Here is a 25,310-nt window from a genome sequence, read left to right on the forward strand (position 1 = left end):
AGTGTCAAGGGATGTTTTAAATGTACATTTACAATTTGACAGTAACACTAACTGTTGCATGTATCTCTGCCCATGACTTGTAACAATAGCACCTCTTTCAGTTGCAATGACTTCAACTAGACATTTCCTGTGATTGTTCAGCAGTCTTTCACTTTGGAATTTAGGGATTTTTGTCCTTTCTTCCTTGTAGAACTGCTTCAAGTCGGTGACTTTTGAGGGTTTTATTGAATTAATGACTTTGCTAATAGGGTCTTTCTACAACTAGATCCAGACATTGACTTGGGCAATCCAAAATGTGGAATTTCTTTCTCAATTCTGTTGTAGATCTGCTTGTGTTTAGGATCACTGTCTTGCTACATGGCCCTCTTTCAGCTCAGCTTCAGCTGGTGAATGGATGGCCTGACATTCTCCTCTGGAATTTGCTGATACAACACTAAATTTATGGTTATGTTAATGACGGCAGGCCGTCTGAGTCCTGAGGCAGCAAACCAACCCGAAACCATGATATTCCTAAGCAGTGTTAAGTTGACTCAAACTAGTAATTAATTTCACTATGTCTAGTTAGAGGACAGCCCACCTACAGTATGTAACAAATCTTCAGAGGTTTGAGTCAGAGAGCATCTCAGGATGTGTTCAAATACAAATCCTGCTTGATGCTTTGTTCCTGTTCAGAGGTTTAACATTAAGGAATGTGCAATTACAGCTTTGAGTGTTAATGGAAGGAAGATAACAGTAAATCCACCGTCAGACCTGAAAAATCAAATGTTGAATCTATACTCCAGTACGCCTTGTGTGTGTTAAAGAATCCCAGGCTAGATGTTTTAATTTCCTACTGCAAATACTGAGCCAAGGGAGCAGCTTTAAATGTTAAGCAGAGGAAGATAACGGTAAATCCAGTCAGGCCTGAACAATCAAATGTTGAATCTATAACTCCTGCTGTGTGTTGAGGAATCCCAGTCTACTTGTTTTGCTAAATTTTTTAATAATTGCATAATCTGTAGCAAGGGAGTCATTGCAACTTACGGTGTGATACAAAACTACAACGACTCGTCTGCCACACAGAAACCATTATTCTTTAGACTCGCATTCATGTTTGCATGCAAGCCAAAACAGATCTATTTAAAGCATTTACCCATTATCTGTTCACATGATGGCACTGTTTTTTTTTTTCACCCCACCAGCTGTTATTCAATTATAAGTGAGCTCCCAATGCTTAGTCTAACAAGTCATCTATGGAGCTACTGCCCTCTAGCCCTTTGATTAACATAGCAGAACTGTTCAACTGCACACCGGAGCTTACCGATTCCCAGAACAACTGCACGGACTCAGTCAGAGTCGGATTATCCTCAAAACATGTTACAGGAGAGGAAAATCTAAATATTTACTCAAGAGATAACTTCCAAAACCTGGGCCCTCACTTTTGAACTGTCGGCTGCTGCCATCATTTCATAACAGTATTCCAGGAGAGAAAAATTTTGTGCTAATCTCAGCTGAACGGTTGTGTGGAGATTTCCACAAGCACTACCATGGGACTCAGTCCTTCAAATTGCATCATCTCACTTCTGCCAGGTAAGCATCTCTCAGCATTGCCTTAATTTGTTAGCTTCTAGATGAGTGCTATTTTGACAAATAGTATAAAACACCTGTGATGACTTTTGCAATAAATCTTCTACAGCTCAAGAAAGGCAGGATTGTAAAATACTTTGTTGGAAACAATGGTGAATGCCAAAACGTGACTTGGAGACGCCTCCCAGATTAGCCAAGTCTGGATATAATTTGGGAAGGTTTAAAATGAGAAAAGGAAGCCCTGACTGCTGATATTCATTGTGTCTCAGGCAGCTGGTATTCTCTAAAACCTGTAATTATCTAGTTTTATTTATCAAATGCTTCATCTGCCCAGTCTTGACTGAACATGCTAGGTTTATAGCTAACATATCTGAACATAATTTACTTTAAGTACTTAATGGGAGGTTCTAATTTAAAAAATATCACCTGGAACTATGCACAGTATTGGCAAAAGTGGAAGAGAGTTCTTGGTCATATGCAAGGCAACAATGCTACATATTGAGTGGATAACTGTATATGACTATGGATTTATATGATTGAGTTCCTGGAAGTAAACTGACTGTGATCCATTTTGCTGGGATCGCTTAAGTAAAGCCAACATGTGTTAAAAGGTGTTTTTTTTCTCTAGCAATTGGCCAGGCCACATGAGCTGTGATGTTTCCATTTCCAAGAAACCCCGTATACAGTAATGGGGTAATGCTGCTTTATGGAAAGAATGCACCACAATATCTAAAGTATTAAATCCATTCACTTGACATTGATATGTATGGCCTTAGAATAAGCCACCACTCTTCAAAACATAGGTTTCTAGTCTGTGTAATATTGTTCTCCATCCTGCAATGAATGGGAAAATTGTGTTGATTTAGTGCGTTCAGGGTTTAGAGAATTGTATTGTTCTTATTTGCTTTAAGCATTACTGTACATTTTCCAGTTTGCTTTAGAATAAACATTATTGATAGATGCTTTTCTAGGAAGGCCTTTTGGAAAAACTTCCTCTAGATCAGAAATAAAACTCACTTTTCTAAAGTATACAGTACTGTACTTCTGTATTCCTTTTAACTGCATCTCTGCGTTAACTATTTAGTTAGACCAGTTCTATTAAAAAAGGAGTGTTTCCATTTATCACATCTTTGCAGCTTGCTAACAATTTGCTTTAGGGCATCATTGTACTCTACACATGGGCAAGACTGTGTGAAAACAGATTTATTAGTCAACAGAAATGGAAAATAAAATCAAGGAGTGTGGGTGAGAGGAAATTTAATCCACTTGGTTACGGAGCATGCAGAATTAAATTTTCATATCTGGTAATTAAGCAATTCAATCCAATCAATCCAATCCAATCATGAGGCAGCCGCTATCATGCCATCTTTCCTTTAAGAGGGTTTTAGAGGTTACTTTGAAAGATCTGTCTGATCTGATCTGATTTTTAAATGTTATTTCAAAATGATCACACCTGCCCCCATTAAGCATCTCCCTATGTAGACCTTGGGAACTCACAGACATAATAAATTGGAATATAAACTACATCTAGTGGAGCAAAAATTGCATGCGTTATTTTTCTTTTTTTATACAAAAGAAACAGTGCTGATTTTTTTCTTTACATTATTATATTTTTAAATACTGTTTTACAATCAGTTTTGAATTGGGAGTACCAAAGTGGGTTACATTGTAGAAACACCTTCTTAGATTTTTTGTCAAGATTTACTGGCCTGTTAGAATATTATTATAAGAAATAATTTTTGCAAACTTATAATTAAAAGCAAACCTGATCCAGTTTTGAATTGATTGATTCAATGTGTCACTGTAAACTAAAACAACAGTTTGAGCAGTTTTGATTATTATTCAATTTATTTAATGACATATAGAATATGTTGTTGTTTCCTGTTCAGACTGCTATCTTCCATATCATAAAACTACTCCAGATAAAAAAAATATTGTAAATATTAAAAAGACTCTGAAGCAGGTTTTCTATCAGAGAAGCCCATCAGTGCAACTCACCTGCTCTAACAAATGACTTTCAGCATATGTACAGTACAGTACAGCTCGAGTCTGCTTGTAATCTACTGTACAGATGCAGCCATTCAAAACGAGCAGGCGATACCGCATTATTTTGCGGTGCGCTTTACGCAGTCTACCGCGAGTTACCGTAAATTATCGTATAGTACCTCAAATAAAATAATAGTATCCGGAATTTCCGCAAGGTGGAGCTAATAAAGCTCAACCTCTCATATTTGAGCTGTCGCCATCAAAGTCTTTAACGAAGATATTACTAATAGTATTAATAATGAATGACATTGGACAAGCTGTAAACTCAAAGTATTGCCCTGGTCCACATTCTTTTTTTCATTGACCGTCTTTGTAAAAGTAACACCACAGCATTTCGCGCATTTGTTTCCAATCATGCAAAGTACAGTAATTTTTGAGAATCGATTCACTATGCCTTTCACATGCTCATAAAAGAGATTGATTTAGGAACATAAACATATTACTGTATGCAAACTGTACTGTATACAGTATGTATATGTATATTTAATGTCTTTACTGTGCCCGTTTAAGTATTGAATATTTATATGGAATTTTACCACTGAAGGGAAATCTTAGTAGCTGAGCATAAAAAGAATAGGAGCATACTGTAACGCGTGTGGAGGCCATAAACGATATTAATTTTGGAACATAAACATACAGTATATGGCTGGTCTCTGTACTTTAAAAAAACATACACACCAGTATTCCATTTCTCCCTAAACATTTTAAGCATCGAAGTCTTTAACTAACGTGATACCGGAGTCAACAAGCATACTTTTAGAATTTGATTAAAAGGGAATATAATAAACAATCGCGTATCTAAAGAAATTAATAACGATATAATTATATTCATGTACCGCAACACAAGAATAGTACACGCTGTACGATGTCTGTTGATAATGTTTGTAGGGCTTTTTCAACACTCCTCATATGACCTTGCCGGTGGCGCTGTGGGTTAGGTTCCTGACTCCCACATCACACGTTGGGTGTTCGAATCCAGCCGGAGCCATGACTTAAATACGTGCCATGAAATAAAACGTTTCCCTGGGTCAGAGATTAAATAAAACTTCACTCGCACCAAACCAATTTATATTTCTAAATATCACAACATGATCGAATTTAAGTCATTTTAATAACAATGAATAGTCACCTATGCGTTACAATATAAACATTTATATTGATTTAAATCGCGTTTAAATCGCCTTTATTTAAAACCCATAAATAAAGCTGATACTGTTTAGACTTTTAATTATTTAAAACTGTATTACAGCAGCACAATGCACAATGCAAAGTAAATCACTATCTTTGTCTTCTGCGTAATAATGTTCACCTCTCTGTCCAGCAAATTAACAATAGTAATAATAATGAACTTTATTGTATATGGCGCCTTTAAAGGTGGCTCCTCAAAGCGCTTTACAGGATAAAAACAATAACAACAATACTGTTAGGCTGGGCAAACGATTTTTTTTTTTTAAAGAAATACAAAATGAGATATAATGGTGTGTTCCGGCTTAGACATTAACGAAGAGTATAACACGGGGGGCGGCGTAGCGGTCGGCTCTGGCTTTCCCATCTATACCGATGCACTGCAAGTACAACCCCCCTCTCTGCGGGAGTGCTGTCTGTAAATAAAACTTCACTCGCACCAAACAAATTTATATTTCTAAATATCACAACATGATCGAATTTAAGTCATTTTAATAACAATGAATAGTCACCTATGCGTTACAATATAAACATTTATATTGATTTAAATCGCGTTTTGATTTAAATCGCAAACACGTGTTTAAATATATGTTTTTTTATTCACAATCAGACAAATGCAACATAAATTGATATCTTTGTCTTCTAAGTATCTTAATAAACTTTCAGCATAGCTTTCTCCCCGTTTAGATTTATTTTTCTTGGGATCTTGGGATCAAACGTGGAAAGATTAGATTGTAATCGTTTTTATTTTTTAAATACATTTTAGAAAAGTGTAATCTATACTAAAAAGCTGTACACCACCTGCTATAAAGATACATATTGTAATACTTTCGGGTTCGGATAGGACGGACACAAGAACTCAGACTTGCGGAGTTAAAGCAAGTTAAAGCCTTGATTTTATATATCACCTTTAAAAGTGGCATCTCAAAGCAATACAGTAGATGTAAAAACAGTTAAAAGGACCACAGATTACAAAGTAAATACCCAACACTGATTGTACCCATCTGTCATGCTAATAAAGCACCTTGAATTGAATTGAATTGAACTGAGAGAAGGGGAGGGCGAGCGAGAGAGCACAGCCAGGACAGGCAAATAAGATACACTCCACAGACATTCACAACAGCAACATATCATAAAACTTTTGCACATATTATTAAATTATTACTTGTTTTTCAGGAAGTTAAAAAAACACTTGAATTACTTATCCAGTCTTTTGAAATAAAAATTATTTTTCAAGCAATGCAACGTGTGCAATGTCGGGCAACGTGTTTTTTTTTAATCCAACATTGACAGCCACATCTTAAATCTTGTCAGTCAGCTCTTTTTTCTCTATTTGAATTGTGGCGATTCAAACAACTTGGGATAACAAGTGGTCTCAAAGTCACCGAGCTCACAGAGCTTCAACAACAGATGACAATTTCCTTAGTCCTTCCTTAGTCTTCCTGAAATTGTCAGATTATGAGTGAATAAAAGCATTTTATTAAAAACACGTTTGCGTTTGTTTGGGAGCTATATTATGTATTTTTCATATGTAAGATATAATGATGTGTTCCTGCTTACACATCACACGACTTTAAAAGCTAGAAAAACAGGTTTCGATTCACATTATCTGGCGAGCCTTGTTTTGTCAAAGCACTCTCTCTCGCTTGCCCTAAACAGACAATACACAGGGGGGAGGGCAAGCGAGAGGGGGGGGGGTGATATGTGAATATGATAATGTGAATTCCATCAAGTCAGGCACCTGTGAATTTGCAGTATTCCCAGAAAGAGCCGCATCCCATCCACTGTTCCTCCAGAAAGCTTATGCAGAAGTGAAGGAATTAAATATGGAATTAATATGGAATTTAATATGGAATTAAACCGGTTTCACAGGTATTTTCAAAGTAGAAGGGGGCGAGATTTCCAGCGAAAGTCACCTCCCCCCCCCTCCAAAACCCAGTAAGTACAGTACTTACTAGTTAAGAAAGCTAGGTGTTAGCATAAATTATTAGTAATCAATAATATTAAATTTAGCACTGTAATAAATTGTGCTAATAATAAATTCTATTCTACTCTGAGAATGTAGGGGGAGGAAGAATGCCCGTGGTCTTTTCACTTACTGCAATATTATGGACACTCAATTGACTTTAAAAAAAAAACAACTTTTTTTTGACAGCTGGTACAGCACCCCACCGCGCCCACGCGCCAGCATTATATTCTCATGTACGGGTAGAATATGTTCATTGTCTTCCAATGAAAGAAGGGTTTCTTTCGCTGTAGTCGGGAGACATTAGAAGCTTGCCACGCCCGGACTGTTACACCAATGCATTAGCATGTTAAAGCGATTTCATTGAGGAGCCTAGCTTTCTTAACTAGTAAGTACTGTACTTACTGGGTTTTGGAGGGGGGGAGGTGTCTTTCGTTGGAAATCTCGCCCCCTTCTACTTTGAAAATACCTGTGAAACCGGTTTAATTCGTCACAGCCAGCACTCCCGCAGAGAGGGGGGTTGTACTTGCAGTGCATCGGTATAGATGGGAAAGCCAGAGCCGACCGCTACGCCGCCCCCGTGTTATACTCTTCGTTAATGTCTAAGCCGGAACACACCATTATATCTCATTTTGTATTTCTTTAAAATAAAAAAATCGTTTGCCCAGCCTAACAGTATTGTTGTTATTGTTTTTATCCTGTAAAGCGCTTTGAGGAGCCACCTTTAAAGGCGCCATATACAATAAAGTTCATTATTATTACTATTGTTAATTTGCTGGACAGAGAGATGAACATTATTACGCAGAAGACAAAGATAGCGATTTACTTTGCATTGTGCATTGTGCTGCTGTAATACAGTTTTAAATAATTAAAAGTCTAAACAGTATCAGCTTTATTTATGGGTTTTAAATAAAGGCGATTTAAACGCGATTTAAATCAATATAAATGTTTATATTGTAACGCATAGGTGACTATTCATTGTTATTAAAATGACTTAAATTCGATCATGTTGTGATATTTAGAAATATAAATTGGTTTGGTGCGAGTGAAGTTTTATTTAATCTCTGACCCAGGGAAACGTTTTATTTCATGGCACGTATTTAAGTCATGGCTCCGGCTGGATTCGAACACCCAACGTGTGATGTGGGAGTCAGGAACCTAACCCACAACGCCACATGAGGAGTGTTGAAAAAGCCCTACAAACATTATCAACAGACATCGTACAGCGTGTACTATTCTTGTGTTGCGGTACATGAATATAATTATATCGTTATTAATTTCTTTAGATACGCGATTGTTTATTATATTCCCTTTTAATCAAATTCTAAAAGTATGCTTGTTGACTCCGGTATCACGTTAGTTAAAGACTTCGATGCTTAAAATGTTTAGGGAGAAATGGAATACTGGTGTGTATGTTTTCTTTAAAGTACAGAGACCAGCCATATACTGTATGTTTATGTTCCAAAATTAATATCGTTTATGGCCTCCACACGCGTTACAGTATGCTCCTATTCTTTTTATGCTCAGCTACTAAGATTTCCCTTCAGTGGTAAAATTCCATATAAATATTCAATACTTAAACGGGCACAGTAAAGACATTTAAATCTTTCTACAACCGACCAACGCACCACGAGTGCCCCTGTCGGTCAACCAATCACGTACCGCGGTATTTTGCGTCATCGCGCGTCACAATGCTCGAGGCCGTAGCCAATTACCTCCGGTACGTGTCTGTGCCGCGCACCTTGAATGGCTGCATCTGTATATACAGCACAATTCTCCAAAGCTTTGAGATATACCAGATAATGCTGTGAGCTGACTAGGGTATAGTTAACTTAACAGAGAGGAAAAGAAGCATTACAGAATTTCAAATTAAATCCATCCATCTTTTTACCATTTTTTTACTTTTATCCAGTACAATGTCACAGAGGGGCCTGAGACTACCCTAGCAAGCAACGGGTGCAAGACAGGGACACCCTAAACAGGACGTCAGTCCATCGCTGGGCACACATACTGTAGACACACACTCACACCTGGGACACTTTCCACAGAAGCCAGTTAACCTACCAATATATCTGAACTGTGGGAGTAAATCGAAGCACCATTGCAAACAAGTTGAGAAGAAAGTACAAACTCCACCCTTAGAAACTAATCCCAGGGTCCCAGCGCTGTGCCACCCAGCATGTAAAATGACTCACAAATCTTAAAAAAAAACATAAAACATTATATATGACTATAACAGGGTGTGCAATAGAGTGTAATTCAGAAAAATTACAGATAGAGTCTTAAGCAAAGATTTACAATTTTAGGAAAGCAAACTATAAAGGGACGAGACAGAATTAATTAATTGAAAACGAATGGGAAAATAAGGTATTGGCAGAAAAATGGGGAACTGCACTAGCAACAAAAGAACAAGTATACAATGTTAATTCCACATCGAAAAGTACCTTCTTCGGGCATCAGTAGAAAGTGGAGCAATTTAAAGATATTCAGCTTAGGAACAGATTAGTCACAAATGTAAGTAAATCAGTCGAAAAAAGTGGCTCAATTCAGAAAAATACAATAAAGTGCTTTATAAAAACAATAGGAGAAGAACTAATTAAAATAAGAAAATTGAATTCCACACAGTCCAGAAAGCTATTAGAAAGGCCGAGAAAGAGAGAGAAAAGAGTATTTTAATGGTGGCCAAAATTGGAGTGAAGGTTGAATCCTGTAGTATCACAGCAAAGGAACATTAGCTACATGTCTCAGAAATCATCATGCAAAAAACAGGAAAGGGTACTGGGTACTGGTTGATCTATCAAATTAATGCTTCACACTTGTGATTAACTGGTAACATGCTTTAGATGGAGGAGACAGCTTACTGGTATTAGGAACTCCCAAATTAATCGCCTTCTGCCAAATGTCCCTGAAGGAATAAAATCAGATCTCTTTCATCAGTCACTTAGGACAGGTGTAATACTCTGTGACTAGAGAATTGCACATGTAATACTAATCTCTCCATAAATGGAGAAAATGTTATTACAGACCAAAAAAAGTCTTATTTGCATCATCCTAGAGGGCCATGATTTCAAACCTCTTAGAATAAACTTCCACGTAAAAGGTTAATTCTTATATGGAAGGCTGCAGGCATCCAAGGCAATGCATATTTTTGGATTAAGAATCGATTAGACAACAAGGAGTATAGATTAGGAGGGAATGCTGAGATTGGGGTTATGTAATTAGCAGAATTAATATGTGGCCAGCACTAGGCCCATTGCTCTTCCTGATTTAAATCAATGCTCCTGAATCTGACATAATTAGGAAAGTAGAAAACGAATGCAGTGGATACAAAAATAAAAAAAATACCTAATGCTTTAGAAGCAGCAAAAAATGAAAAGGATTAAGACAAGAATTAAACTAATGAACCACATGATAACAATGATAGTTGACATTTAATGTAGATATGTTCGAGTAATACACGCAGGTGTCAAAAATATAAATTTTAAATGTAAAGTGGGAAACACTAAACTTGGAAAAGCTCCCAATGAAAAAGACTTAGGTATTTATTTTGACACATATGTTTCCTGCACTAGAGAAGATGGGAAACAATAAAGCTAAACTCAATGTTATGATATACAGTATAATTAAGTGTAGAATTGAGATCAAGGATATTATATTAACATTGTATAATGCATAAGTAAGCTCTCATTTGGAATATTGTGTACAGGTTTAGGCACCATATTGAAAAAAAATACACTGACACTCTGGAAATGTTCAAAAGAAGAGCAACATTCACAGTATGCACTACTGTACACCGCTTAAAAAATGAATTATTCTAGTTTTGAAAAGAGAAGACTACAAGGGGACCTGATTCAGTTAGTCAAAATCCTCAACAGGATTCATGACGTCCACCCAATGGACTTCTCCAAGATCAACAATGAAACAAACTAGAGATGAGAAGAATACAGTAGGAGTGTATATAAGACTAAAACAGGGGGCAGTTCTACATGACTGGAGCAAGCTACCCAGCCACGATGTTGAAGTCAATACCTTGGTGTCTTTTAAGGAATGTCTGGATCAGAACCTCAGATCAGTCACCTTCCAGAAACCAAATAACCTACAGTAGTTGTGCCTGTGGGATTGCTCTCATTTATAAGCTTACTTAAGTACAGTATATGTCTGTAAATCTTTGCAGTTGTTTATCAGTGCTTAGATGTTATGGAATCACATCCCAAGTTTAGAATTCACAGTATAATATAGTAATAGCAATCTTTTTGTGTATTTTTACACGAAGTTCTGAAGACTTAAACTTATTTTTCTCTAAATGTTGGAGAATGGTGCAATTCATTTCACATGAAGTAATCTGCGTGCAGTGTACAAGATTTGCAGGATCCTTGGTTTAAAGTTCCTTTGTTCTCTAGAATGTCTCTTCAGGACCCACACTCTAAACACTTACAGTAGTTTCTCCGCAGAGAGGATTTCACCAGAAAACTGTAACATGGCATGGTTTATCCTTGACACAGTCAAATGAACTGAATTCTTATTTAAAAAATATATATCTCAATACTATGTATCTTTTTAATAACATTAATCACACACTGAAATTCTATTAATGTTAATAACATTTTCTTATTGTTTATTTCAGGTTATTGATGTTTATACATCAGCAATAATTTCCTTCTTTAGGTCCTCTTACAGCATCTGTAGAGTCTTGGTTTGGATCCTGGTTTTTAGCATTTTGAGAAACACACAGTACTGAACAAGAAGCATAGGTTATTGACTGGTGTCTGAGTCCCTCAGAGGTCACTTAGTATATGTCTGCTCATACATTTTATCAGCACATAAGAATGTTGCAGATGCCAGTAAATTCATAACAGTGTTAGTTTACTAACACTAGAGACTGACATACTGTATTACCTTTTGACATCTCCTGGGATTCTTTTCACTCCCTGTGCAATGATATGTGTTCATTTAAAAAGATTTTATGCATTTTTTTCCAGTTTAGTTGGAATTCAATTCATGCACAAAATAGAAAAAATAAAATGTATATAAACTGTTGTCCCAATTGTAATTAGATTTTACTGTTTTCATTTGTATTGGTATAATATAAGCAGCATCATTGCTTTATGAAGTTGTAAATACACCAAACACTTGATCTTTAAAATAGGACACCGATTTGCTAAATCACAAATTCACAGAGGTCTCTGTTATATAGACAGGGACATTTCCTGTGTGCAGAAATAAAATTTGCCTCTAAAACTGCCAGTGAGTAATTCATACTTCAATATATATACTATTGATTCTTCCATTAAAATGGAACATGTCAACAAGTTGCCCTTGAAACAAAATGTTCTCATTTTGAAAGGGTCAGAATCACAAATAATAAAAACTAGGCATTCCTGTCTAGTTTACTATAGTACTTTTTGTAAAGTTTATTACACAGTAAAATTTCAGATCTGCCCAATGACTATTTATGGAGGCTTTAAACAAGTTATTGTACAGCAGTTATTTCTTTACTTCTGCCACCTAGTGAAGGACTGATGTACTGCAGCTCTGTAGAAGGGTATCCAAAACTGGTGGTTGTGAAACGGGTATACATAAATTCCCTTTCTTAGTTCTATTTTCATGTAGCAAAGACTATAACGAAATTTGTCACTCGTTTGTTTATAATGCTTTAAGTATTCTAAAATAAAGTAATAAAATATCTCTTAAATATTTTTAACAAGGTATTTTGTATATGGCTTTTCTTAAAAAATGTGCGAAAAGTTGATTTTAAAAGCATAAAACCATTTAATGTTAATATAATAATGATAATAAGAAGTCTTGAAGATCTGACACTGTTTTTACACTCTTCTCACTCAATTAAAATGTCAAACACAAAGCATCTCAGATGCTGTGGAAAAGAAAGGAAATGTAAAAGTAAGGAAAAAAATAACTGTCCCGATCTTGAATAATCATACCCTGCAATGTTCCTTTTACTGTGATTCAGTTGCAAAAAATAGAATTTACGACGGCCATATCTGCAAAAGTAATGTAACTGAAAAGTGGTGCGACTGTTAACACAGCTGCAGGGCACTGGGTTTAACTCTGCCATAGCTGCTGGTGTGTAGTGAGTGAAGTTTGCATGTTTTCCCTGTAGTTTTGTGGGTTCTGCATAGGTTCTCTGGTCTGATCCCAAACACATGCAAGTCAGGACTTGACTAGCTATTCAAAGTGTCCCCGCAGGCTTGATCCACATGAGGACCGTGTCGCGTCTGAGTTCCCCCACGTCATTGCCTACCCATGAGGTGGTTTTGGTGCCTCCAAGTAACCAGTTCAGGGTACCGGTCGACATGAACAGATGGTACCTCGCAGAGAAAAACATTTTTTAAAGCCTTTCTTCAGGGCTTGTAAATAAGAAATCAATCAGGGCAGAAATACGTAGCAGAAACCCTGGTAAAAACACCCACAAAAATGTAATACTTCACTCTTTAACTGTGGTAATTCATAAAAAACATTTTGAAAGCTTTGTTATTTATCCTGTAGTTTGTATAAGACATGTGGAATGTAAAACAGAAATTGATTTATTTGTTCAACCCAAAAATAAAATGTGAGTAAAACACAGGCTGCCACACACCACAAATGACACTGAAAAGACAAGTTCTTTTGATCAAAAGATCAGATTTGACATGGGCTGTGCACCAAAGTGCAAATTACATCACATATGATAGTTTTCAGTGTGTCTGAAGGGTTGAATTGTTTTAGAATATTAAGATTTTTAAAAGAGATGCAAACTGGAGGGTTTTATTTGCATCCATAGTTTACTGCATAGAACGCAGGACAAAATATTCATTGAATCTATGCATTAATTAGACTTCGATTAATACATTGACAATATACAAATATACCAATATTATTATAGTGTTGACCAGTTAAGTCTTCTCTTTAGCTGTAGTTTGAGGAGCTTTTAAAATAGAAAAAGATTGATTCAATTTTTCTGCTGCCACCACTTCAGATAAGCAAGAAATTACTGTATGTATCAAATGTGAGGCTTACAAAGCCTTGGTTGTTCATGACTAATGCATATCGATCTAGAGTGATGTTTTCTTCAGATAAGGGACAACATATTTTGAATGTATTTTTAAAGATAAGGCTGGCAAAAGGAATAATTGCTACAGTTACAGGCAGAGAAACAACAGATTGTTAATTTCTGTAACATAAACAAATAAATCATTACTTGATTTACAAGTAGGAGTGTATGACAGCTTATTTCACCATGAGCCCATTTATGGGAATAACAGAAAATTCCCAGTTTTCCTAAACACAACTAAAACCTCTTAACAATAAAATAAGTTCACGCTTATTTGCTTTATGCTTATTCAATTTATTCTTTCAGATTATGTGCACAGCTATAAAGCCTTAGATCAATAGTCGTATGTGGCAAACATCTTTTTAAGCCTGACATATTATTTTGTTTCTCCAGAACTTTAATTCTTTGTACTGTATGTGACTCCGATTCTCTAGATCATGTTTACATGAATTATGTATTTGTTTCTTCCATTGCTTTGATTCAAAAGATGACAGCTCATGTCCTAATTATCTCATCTTAAATGAGTAATTAAAATACTCTGTATCAAATAGAAAAAAATGATAAGAGCTACAAAAGTATTGTTATTAGATTAGTATAATATATTATGACAATATTCAATATAAAATAATTATACAATTATACCTTTTTTAATCAGTACATTTAATACAAATCTGATTCTAATCATGTCTTTGAATAGGTAGATGGGACATACTGTGCCATATAAATAATGCATAAACTTTAGTTTCGACAGCTCTTGTATTTTCCAATTGTGTATTTCTTCATCAAAGTTGACAGAAAATGAAAAATAGCAAATTGATCAGTAAACTAAAGGCCAGATAATGTCCCTTTTTTAACGAAGGCAGATCTATAGAAACACTGTTGAGCATTACAAAGGCTTTGCTATTTATTTCCAGAGCTCACGAATCACCATGCACTCTGAACATCTTAACACACAAGGTAATAAGATGTCTTTGATGTAAGGGCTTCAGCATTTAATCCAATGTTAAGGATTTAGCCACCAGAAATTCTGTCTCCTTTGAGAGCTTGATTGATGTGTATGTTTTTAAACTGGTCTTCCATAGAAGGACATTTCTCAGGTCATTATGGATTTAAAATGCATCATATATTGTGATAGTCAGTCCTACAAATATATCTTTTTGAGCCATATTAGTGGCTTTGGAATGTGTTGTTTCTAAAATAAATCAAAGGTACAATACAGGTATAAATCTTGCGAATAAATTGTAATATCTACTATAGATATGCGCCTTAATAAAATTTAAGGATTCCCTTTTTCTTTGTATACTTAATATTTTAGTAGAATTTCACATTGTGATTAATTTCCATCTGTTCTCTAACCACTTAATTCAATACAGGATCACAGGGGACCCATCACATATGCCAACAAGCAATAAGTGCAAGGCAGGATCAACCCAGGCCTTGCAATGCTGGGGCCCTGGGTTCAATTCCAGACCTGGGGTGCTATCTGTGTGGAGTCTGTACTGTGTTTGTTCTCCCCATGGGTTTCCTCCAGATACTGCAGTACATGTACTGTACTTTTCCTCCTACAATCCAAAGACATAGTTCTGGGAAAATCGACTCTGGTATGAGTGTGTGTGTTTGTGTCCTGTGTGTGCCCGGTGATGGACTGATGTCCCATCCATGGTGTATCCTGCCTTGCGCCCGTTGCTTGCCGACTCTCGCTCCCCTTTGACTCTGCATTGAAGCAGGTAGAAAATGGATGGATTTAAAAAGTGATATCACTGCACCCTCAATACTAAGAAAGCACATAAATTCCAGAAAGCTGTATCTGGCATTAGTTGCCTGCGTTATAATTAAGGCAGCCATTGACTTCAGTCCATTCATAATCACACAAAAGAACATCATTATGATTCAACAGAACAAATGCATGAACTGTACAAGAACGTTACATTGTCCATTGTATTTTTTACATTTGGAGTATTTAAAAACTATTTTCAATTTTAACCAACGTTTTCAACAAGCTGCCTTCCCTTTCCACTGCTCTGACTAATCACAGGCTTTCTTAATTGCTGAAGAACCTTTGAGCCATACAATTTTCATTTAATCAATTTGAAATTAGAAACTTTCGAGATTAAGTAATTAATGGACAAAAATTGTCATACAGTATTACTGCAAAGGCCACAAATGACACCTTTTAATTGCAGTACAATAACTTAAGCACTGAAATAATTTCCCTAAATTAGCGCTTCAGGCTCTCATTTCATTGAAATGCCCCTTGCTTTGTTATACTGGATGCATCTTGTTGATGCCCAGCTAAACATAAAACTGTCACATTACTACTTTGAGCTGTGGTGTAACATTTGCGTTTGCCATACCAGGTGTAAAATAATGACAAACGTACAAGAGTTTTGTCTTATAATTGAAAAGGTTGCATTTGTTTTCAGGCTCCCTGATAGGATTACTCCTAATTTTAGTGCCTTTCATTTTGCTTTTGAGGTGAACATAGCAGGCCAGTTTACCTAAGGGCATTGACAAGAGGGCAGACTTTGTACATGTGTACTTTAGCTCAAACAATTATTTGATTAAGCCGTGCTGAGATGGTAGGAAGGGGCCACACAATATAGGACTAATCCAAAAATTATATGGGCAAATAGCAGGCCTGAAGCTCTAGGGTGACACTATTTATCAAATGACTTCAATAACTCTTTCAGGTGGGTATCTACACCTGCTGCTGAAATTGAATTGGTCACATTTTTATTAAACAGAAGTGTTTTATTTACTTTTGCTTCTGGGATCTTGTTTTCCTCGTTCATTTAAATTTAAAGAGATTCCATTTTGTGCTAATGTGTGAATAATTCACATCTAATTTATAATATTTTATTTATTTGTATTTCCCTGCAGCAGATAGAGCTGTCCTTAGTCCTTGTGTTGTTTGGTGTAGCTGCTGCCAAAGCAGATATAATACAAGAATGTATGGATTTCATTTGGCAGTGCTTATACTCACTGCCAGAATTGTATAAAACTAGTATAAATCAAGAATTAATGCCTTTCACTTCAGGCAGGTTTCTGTAACAATAAACAGTAAGGTATGGTAAAACGTATTAAAATTGCATAAACAAGACCAAAAAAAGCGAATCAAATGCAAATACTTATTTGATCCCAAATTTAAAAATCTAATAAAAATAATTCAAAAGGAAATTGTCATAAAATCAAGTGAGGTTACAAGTGAGGGGAAGTTATCTAGTCTTTCTCATAAGATTTCCTGTAAAAATTCTTCAGGCCATTTTTCAAGAGATATCATTCAGCTTCAAAAACATAGCAGAACAGGATGACCATAGATCCCAATAAAATATTTGGTGCAGGTCCCCTGTCCTGATTGAGAACATCAGATGTAATTTTCCCTATTTTATAGGAAAGGTTGCAAACACAGGTATAAAATACAAATGGGATCCTTTTTGGTCGAAAACATGCACAAATCTCTTTCCACCCACACAAAACATGATGATAAAAACGTACTAATTCTCTTGTACTAATTGATGTACTGAGAACATGACTTATTCTTAACCACTGTCATTAAAAATACTACTTTGGAGAACTTTCTGATTTAATTTTATGTGTGGAGAAAATGTGCTGGCACCATCTAGCAGAGCAACAAGCTGCTCTAGGTAAGGGTCAAGTGGTTTTTATTTGTGATTAAACATCCTTTCACATAATCAAGCTCCATAACGAGACTGAAAAGTCACAAAATGTGAAAATGGGGCCTGGCTATGTTTATGTGCATACCCACCTTATAGTTCAGGTGGGTAGCTGCGTCAGCATGCGTAGGCTGCAAAGGAACAAGTAATAGGTTTATTCCATGCTGAAAAAAAGAAGAAAGAGAACACAACGTTTCGGCCGTGGAGCCTTCTTCAGGTGTGAGAGAGACAAGGCAGTAGGCAAAAGAAATGTAGCGGGAGAACAAAGGCTGGGAGGGAGGAGGAGTGAGAGGCGGGAGCAGGGGACAGAAAGAGAGGCCAATCGAGAGGTGTGAAGTCCGAATGGGTGTAGAGACTTTAATGGTCTCTACAGAATGGGTACAGAATGGTAACAGAATGGGTGTACCCACCTTATATATTTGTTAATACTGAACATACTGTATAGACCTTTCCCTTAGTACTTCCTTGAAATGTTCCCATAATTCCCTTGAATGTTATGCCCATCATTGGAATTCCCAAATCACATCCACGTGCCTGACTTCTGCAGAGAGGACCTGCCGCTCAGATGAAGAAAAACTCTGACCTGTACTCTAAAGATGGTGGTTTTTTCTCACTGTAAAGATCTCGTTTTGCAATTAAGACAGGCCAGAAAGAGGACGGTTGGAAGGGAATTTGTATTACCAGGACAAGAGAAAATATTTACAAGCTACCTTAGGAACTGTGCCGAGCCTTTTAATATGGTGGTGGATAATTGTATTCCAGGAAGACTGAGTTACTGTAAAAGCTAAGAATTGAATCACTGCTGCATATGGTAAAAAGTATTGAGCGAGAAGAATAGTTTTAGACAGCTGCCTTTATAAACAGCAGCCTTCAAATTACTATGTCTAAAAAAATAAAAATGTGGACACACTGCTTGACAGCAAAAACTGAATGTGAAATTTGACTGTTTTCCAAATTAATGCACCCTACAGAGTTCAAATGACAGTTAAAATGATTTTATAACTCTGGGCTTACAGTGACATTAAAGAATAAAAGACTTTAAAAAATAATACACTGCTTTTTTTACAATTCTTACCTGACGTCACCATGAGAGACATCTGAATAAAATCCCTTGCTAAATGTATAATTTCCCTGGAGTAAAGTATTTCTAATGATGTAGTGATTAACTGATTATTAATCAATAATCATGCATCAACAATATTTATGCTTTAATGAAAACAGAATAAAATCACGACAAAACAATAGACAACATTTAATGTATAATATGATATTGTTCGAAGTATTGCAGCAACATGTTGTGCTTTGTCTAACCGTAGACACACCTAATCAGTTCTGATATGGCTAAGGAGTGGTGTAAAATTTTTCGCTCTATTCAGTGATTAAGTTTAACAATTAAACCATAAATATTGTATGCAGTTCTCATATTTTCTACACATAGAATAAAAGCTGTAACTGTGTGATAGAGGCAGTAATCACAGACCTGTTTACCAATATATAATTTGTCCTAAGGATGGCCTAAAGGATATCTTTCAGTAATTCTACTTGGATTTTCAGGTTCTATGTGCAACAGTGAATTTAGGCTAAGGGAAATAAACCCTGGCAATAAAACTCTATTAGTTGTACAAAGTTTCACCTAGATATTAATTCACAGTATGAAGAACAACAATGATATCAGAACACAAGTCCTCATGTTCATTAAATGAATATGCTGAATATGCAGTACTTACCCACAGTCCTCTGAGGCCGGCTGGCGAAATGGCCTCCAATCCTCCCATTTGTTCCAGAGATTTCTCCGCAGGTGACGGGTATCTGTTGGGCCAACATCCACGGGGGATCAGTCTGTTTAGTTTTTTTCACCTGAAACAGACCGCAGGTGAAACATTTCATTCTGGAACTTTACCACTCCACCGACTTTCTGTGACTGCAGTCACAGTAGCTACAGTGGCTATCAAAATAATTCCCCCCCTTGGACTTTGTCGTACTTTATTGTATTACAATATGAAATCAGAATGGATTCACAGTAATTGGGAGTTTTTGCCTTTGATAAACACAGAACCTATATAATAAGTATAATATAAGTTAAAATGAAATTAATTATACAGTAAATATAACAGAAAATAACTGATTGCATCTAGAGGGTCTGTAGAACATCTATTGCATCTGCTGTTTTGTTTTCACTTATTAGAAGAGAAGAAATAGGCTTCTAGGTATCAGCTACAGAAAGCAGGTTAGTCGCTTTGGTAGCTCAGTGTCGGAGCATCAGTCAGCAGAGAAAGCCATCTTAAATAGCCTAATGTGCTGAGAATGTGATTGACTGCCTGATTGAATGGCTGTTGGTCTAAAGGGATCAGAGGAACACTGTGAACACATGCAAATGTTGGCAATGGCAGGACGTGAGTCTTATTGTCATCAGCAGCTGGAGAGACATGCAGGAACTTTTTGGACATTCTGTATGCTGGCCTCTGGCTCTGGATCTGTCCGCTTGTTGCAGCTAAAACAGCTCTTTGGCATCTAAACGTCAAAGCTGATTGCCTGTAAGGTGACCCGAAAATTCAATCGGTAAGACAGGTCAGGGACCAAGGTCCAGTGGATCACTGGCTTTTTAGGAAGGATGTCCTATAATTGATTAGGTTTTTCAGGCTGGAGGTTGTTGTGATGCCCATGTGGATGGATGATGTCTACTGGAGCCAGACTGGATCATTTGAATGGTTCAGAATATTGGCGCCTCTTGGTGGATCATTGCTGTGACATTCTTTTTGGATCTGCTCAGTGACCCCGTTCTAGAGGACATTTTGATACTCATCTTCTTCACTATTCTATACAGGCTTGTGCCAACAAGGCGAAGATGGTTGGCATAAGGTTGGGGCTGGGGTCTCTCCCCAGCTGTGTGCCTGTGTGCCTGTGTGTCTCATGGAGAGCAAGCTGGGGTATGTGAAAAGAAGTTCCTAATGCAAGAAATTGTAAGTAGCTAATAAAGTGATCTTATCTTAATAAACCAGAGACCATTCCTCGATGGGTGTTGGTTTTTTGTTAGTTGTTCCTTTGTGGCCTGCTAGTGTGAAGATTGTCTCTGGAGATACCAAATTATTCTCACCCTCGATTAATTAATTGCTAATGCATTTGAACATGTCTTCTTTAATTGTTAAGATTAATGCATCTAGTAAAAATGAAATGATGCTGTATGTAACTGTTGTTTCAGAAGGTTTGGTATAATCTAGTTGAATTATGCACAGATTCCGTGCAAAGAAACCATTTCTAAATCATCCCTGAAGCCTTATTTATTTAAAGACTCCAATATTTGTGCAAACGTTTTGTTAAAATCTTCCCTTTGTAAAATCAGGATCTCAAAATGCTGTACCAACAAGAGAGAGAAGAGACATATAGTTTGGAGCAATCTTAACAAAATATGTAAGGAAGGGATATATCCAACATTTACATTAACAGTAATGCATATGTCTTTGTCAAAATCTGCTGTATGTCTTTCCTTCTGTATTTATTCTTTTGTCTTGTAAAGATTTGCTTGGCAAGAATCAAATTAATAATAATACTGGTCAAGAGGTGAGGAAGAGCTCAAATCATTCTGAATCAACTGTTAATACTGTAGCTTATTACTGTATGTTAGCATGTTAATTAAAATTAAATATAGAATAAAATGATGAGCTTTGCTTCTTGTTTCCAGTTCATCTAATATACTTAAATTCATAGAGTTTCTCAATTGCATTCGTACAAATTGATGGAAGAATTAGAAGGCTAGCAAACAGTATACTGTATGAAGTGAAGTTCTGAGAACCCATCTAGCAGTCCCAGAAAACAGACAGAACCTGACATTTTGTCTACTTTTTAAGTATTGAATTCTGATTATTTTGCCAGCTTGGCCACAAATCCTTTCATCTTTTGCCATTTTTTATGAAAGCACCTCGACATTTAGACTCAATGTCCAAGAAAAAAAATTGTAATAAAAAGCATTTCTATGTCGCACTCATGGCTGTCTTTCAGCTACAGTAGTTCAAAATAGACCCATTGTTAAACAGAATTACTGCTGGCTCTATATGTAACCTTTGCCTCACCACCACCAGCACAGTGGGGTGAATAAATCTTTCAGCAGGTCAGGGACCTTCAGCGACCAGCTTAGGTAAAAAAAAAAAGAAGGAACAGAATTTCCTTGGGGATGTGACTGTAAGCCAGGTCCTTGAAGCACTCAGTTCCTTTGTCATATTCACAGATTCTAACTGATACAGCCGCTGCCTAATACTGTACCTCACAGATGACATGTACCGAAAATTGTAGCTTTCAAGTGCACATACAGTACTTTGGCATTCAAACCATTTAAAGCTAAAGCAAAGACATTCTTCTTCCACCATTTCAAAAAGGCAAAGAGGTGAAAATAGGGGTGCCTTGTAATTATGTAATAAACTGGCTGGTGTAAGTACAAACTAAAATCTTTATTTGTTCTGGGCACCGTACCATTTCCTTAGGAGATCGTGTTTTTCTACATTTCCTAGGTAACAGCTTGACCAGACGTTTCATCCACTCCCCAGAAATGAAGAATCGATGCTGGCCTGTTGCAAAAGGGGGAAGACTCCACAGATGAAGAACGAAGATTAAGTGTATGCGCTAATGCAGAATCTAGCTTCAATGTACAGACCTAAAGACCCCCCCCCAAAAAAAGACACACCTCTGGAAATCCAAGAACTGGGGTGCTCTTCCTCCAGGCAGTCAGGAAAAGAAGTTGTGTGTAAGTGAACATGACCAACAGACAATGGCCAGCCTGTGTCTGTATTTCTTTGCCAGAATTTCAAAGAGGCATAGTGGTGAAAACAGTAGTGGGACAAGAACGCAGAAGAGGGAGCTGAACGAGGAGAGAGGTTTGTGGAGGTACAGTACACGCAGGCCACATATTGGAGTGAAGGAAATAAAGGCTTTGGGATAGACCAAGTTTGGGGAAGTTATGAACACAGAACACAAAGGGAACCATGGAAGACATCTGGGTTAACACTTCATTAACATCTAACCAACAGCAAATTTAATGAAGAAAATGTTACAATGAGGTAACCAAAGTCATCAAATAAAGCAGAACAGAATAGGTGAGCAGAATATTGGTATAATACTGTCAAAACAGCAGAAATAGGACTTACTAAAAAAAGATCTCAACTGTCTTTGGACCATACAGGCAAACATCACATTGAAACATTCCCTTGCTTAATTTGTGTCACAAAGACATGCCCAGAGAAATCAGTGGTACAGTTATTTACAGTGGTAAAGAGACCTCCTAGGTACCTAAAATCATAATAAAATATAGTTTAGACTGCTCTTATTTCACACTGTAGCATGTAAACATTTGTTTGAATGACCTCGTCCAGTTATAAACTAAACTTTAAAAGAGATTTGGTTTAAGGGATTATTTGAGTACTTGAGTTGTGCCTCCAGTGCACAGCACTGGAGAAAAAAGCAACACACAGTTGCTGTAATAGATTTTTGAGGTACGAAGATTCAGGGATTAGCACTATCTACTATTGTTATAATAGTGTTAGGCTGAATTTAATCTTATTTCAAAGACTAGAAGAATAGTTACTAAAGAAAAAATTAATAACAATGCTAATAATTATCTGAGCTTCTGGCGAAGACCTTTTGATTTTAAAAGTGAAAAAAAGCAGTGAAGAGAAAGGGTCAACACAGAACCTAGAGGTTACTTACAGCTGCTCCAGCCCCATCTAAAGATTAATTAATGAAGTAATCTTTATTACTTGTCTTTCTTATTAAGGTCAGGAGAAAACAATCTAGGAACTTTCAATAAAAAATAACACTGTATTAATGTGGATCATTCAGAAGCAGTGACATGGAAATAATGTTTCCTCCAAATAACCTTCTGCAATAAAAGTTTGATAAAAAACTAATATTTTTTTCTAAATGGAAATTTCTCCCAATTCTCTTTACATCCAGTTTCTTATTTTGAGGTCAGAGGTAGAATAAAAAAAAAGATAGACTAAATACAGCACAGTGGCACAGTGGTTAGCATTGCTGCTTTACAACACTGGGGCCCTGGGTTCAATTTTGGACCTGGGGTACCAACGGTGTGAAATTTGTATGTTCTTCCTGTGTTTGTGTGGGTTTCTTAAGGGTGCTCCTGTTTCCTCCCGCAGTCCAAAAACATACTGTTAAAGTAACTGGCTTCTGAGAAAACTGGCCCTGTTGTGTGTGTGTGCATTTGTGTCTGTGTCTCTGCGCACTCTGTGATGGACTGGCATCCTGTCCAAGGTTTATCCCACCTTGAGCCCACTGGTTGAGCTCTGGCTCCCCTGTGATAATGAAATGGACAAACCAATTAGATAATGGATGGATAGATGAATTTAATTTGTATTAATTTGTATTTGTATTAATTATATATTAATAAATATTTCTCTTGTGTAAGTTTTGGGGCTCTGTATTCTTGTAACAACATTATTACAGTCTATAATGATACAAGTTAAAGCTGTGATAGATATTCACTCCCATCTCTTCAACTTCTGGATTAGGCATTTATGCATCCTGAGATTATGTGCACTATAAATTATTATTGTGATAGTCTGTGATATTAAGGTAGTTTGCGGCCAGTGTCAGTAGGGTACCATTTTCCAACACCTTTCCATAAAGAAGCATAATTTCTGTTATTGTGAACAGAAATAATAAGCCCCCCGACCTCTTTAATTTGAAGCTGGACTTCACACCAGATGCCATTGGCAGTTAATGGTGTGTAGCAAAGACACATTTATTCTTTTTTTTCTGCAGCTTGCTGGTCAATTAGCTTAATTGCAATTTCTTTCAAATTGACCATGGTGCCTTGCCAGTCACATGTACCATTTGCTTGTAAATTTTAAAATAAGTTAAATGTTTTTGATAATTGGTACTTAAGCTTTTGTTTGCTCCAATAATGAATACATCAATTTGACATATAGGATGGTTACAAAGAAAAATAAAAATAAAAAACTCAAATTATAAATCTTAGAGGTACTGTATAAAAGATTTTTATGGGTTTTCTATAAAATTGAAAGCTTTTTTCACCTTGATTCCACTTAATGGCATCTAATTTGATACCATGGAGGAAGTCATGCTGCTATCCTTGATTAAAGGGTCTAGTCATTTTTTGTTTGTTTTGTGTTTCTTTATGTAGAATGTGTTTTAAATATTTTAACAGCTCACCTTTCCCTATTCCAACCTTTGAATGCATTCCTAACCAGAAAACATTGTTTTGCATAGCAAATAGGATGAATCTGCAAAACAATAAAGTTCTGTTCATTTTCCTTTTAACAATTAAAATAATTTATTGAGACCATAAACATGCTGTTATTCCCAAACTCTGTCCCCAGCTGTGTGTATCCACTAGATGATAGTTGTAGAGATAACAACTGACAACTGCTTGTTTCAATTATCTTAATGAAACATAGATGCCTAACTACCTTTGTTTTCAGCTGCATTAATATATGTATGAATAAAGTCTGTTTCAGCATATCTTTCCAACAAGATAGCTGAATCTTTATGACTTTTCAGATGTAAAATAATTCTATGCCACAAGAACTTAGATAAATTCTTACACTGGCAATAACACAAGCAGATACAAATGTGGTATTGCAAAAGCAAAAGTGTCAGATATGATAAGTTACTGTACTTGCTTTAAATAGAAACTATGCTCTGCCAAGGGAAAACAAATTATTCTGGATCTGTATTTAGCCATATGCAAATTATATGTTTTTTTAGGGCAGTTAAACTGTTTTTTAATGTTTGATTAATCAAATATAAGAATGTCAAAAGTAAATATGCCTAACCAATAATTTTAAAAAATTCCCCGTTG

General features: G+C 36.3%; 1 long non-coding RNA gene across 1 annotated transcript; it reads left to right on the plus strand.

The window, feature by feature from the left end:
- The first annotated feature begins 1,275 nt into the window (after positions 1-1,275).
- LOC148829319 (uncharacterized) lies at positions 1,276-22,038 on the plus strand. The gene is made up of 3 exons (XR_016091487.1): positions 1,276-1,569; positions 20,310-20,445; positions 21,988-22,038. It is a non-coding gene; the product is annotated as an uncharacterized LOC148829319 (long non-coding RNA).
- Positions 22,039-25,310: the final 3,272 nt, after the last annotated feature.

Source organism: Atractosteus spatula, chromosome 8 (genome assembly GCF_055471065.1).
Source record: "Atractosteus spatula isolate fAtrSpa1 chromosome 8, fAtrSpa1.hap1, whole genome shotgun sequence".
Classification (NCBI taxonomy): domain Eukaryota; kingdom Metazoa; phylum Chordata; class Actinopteri; order Semionotiformes; family Lepisosteidae; genus Atractosteus; species Atractosteus spatula.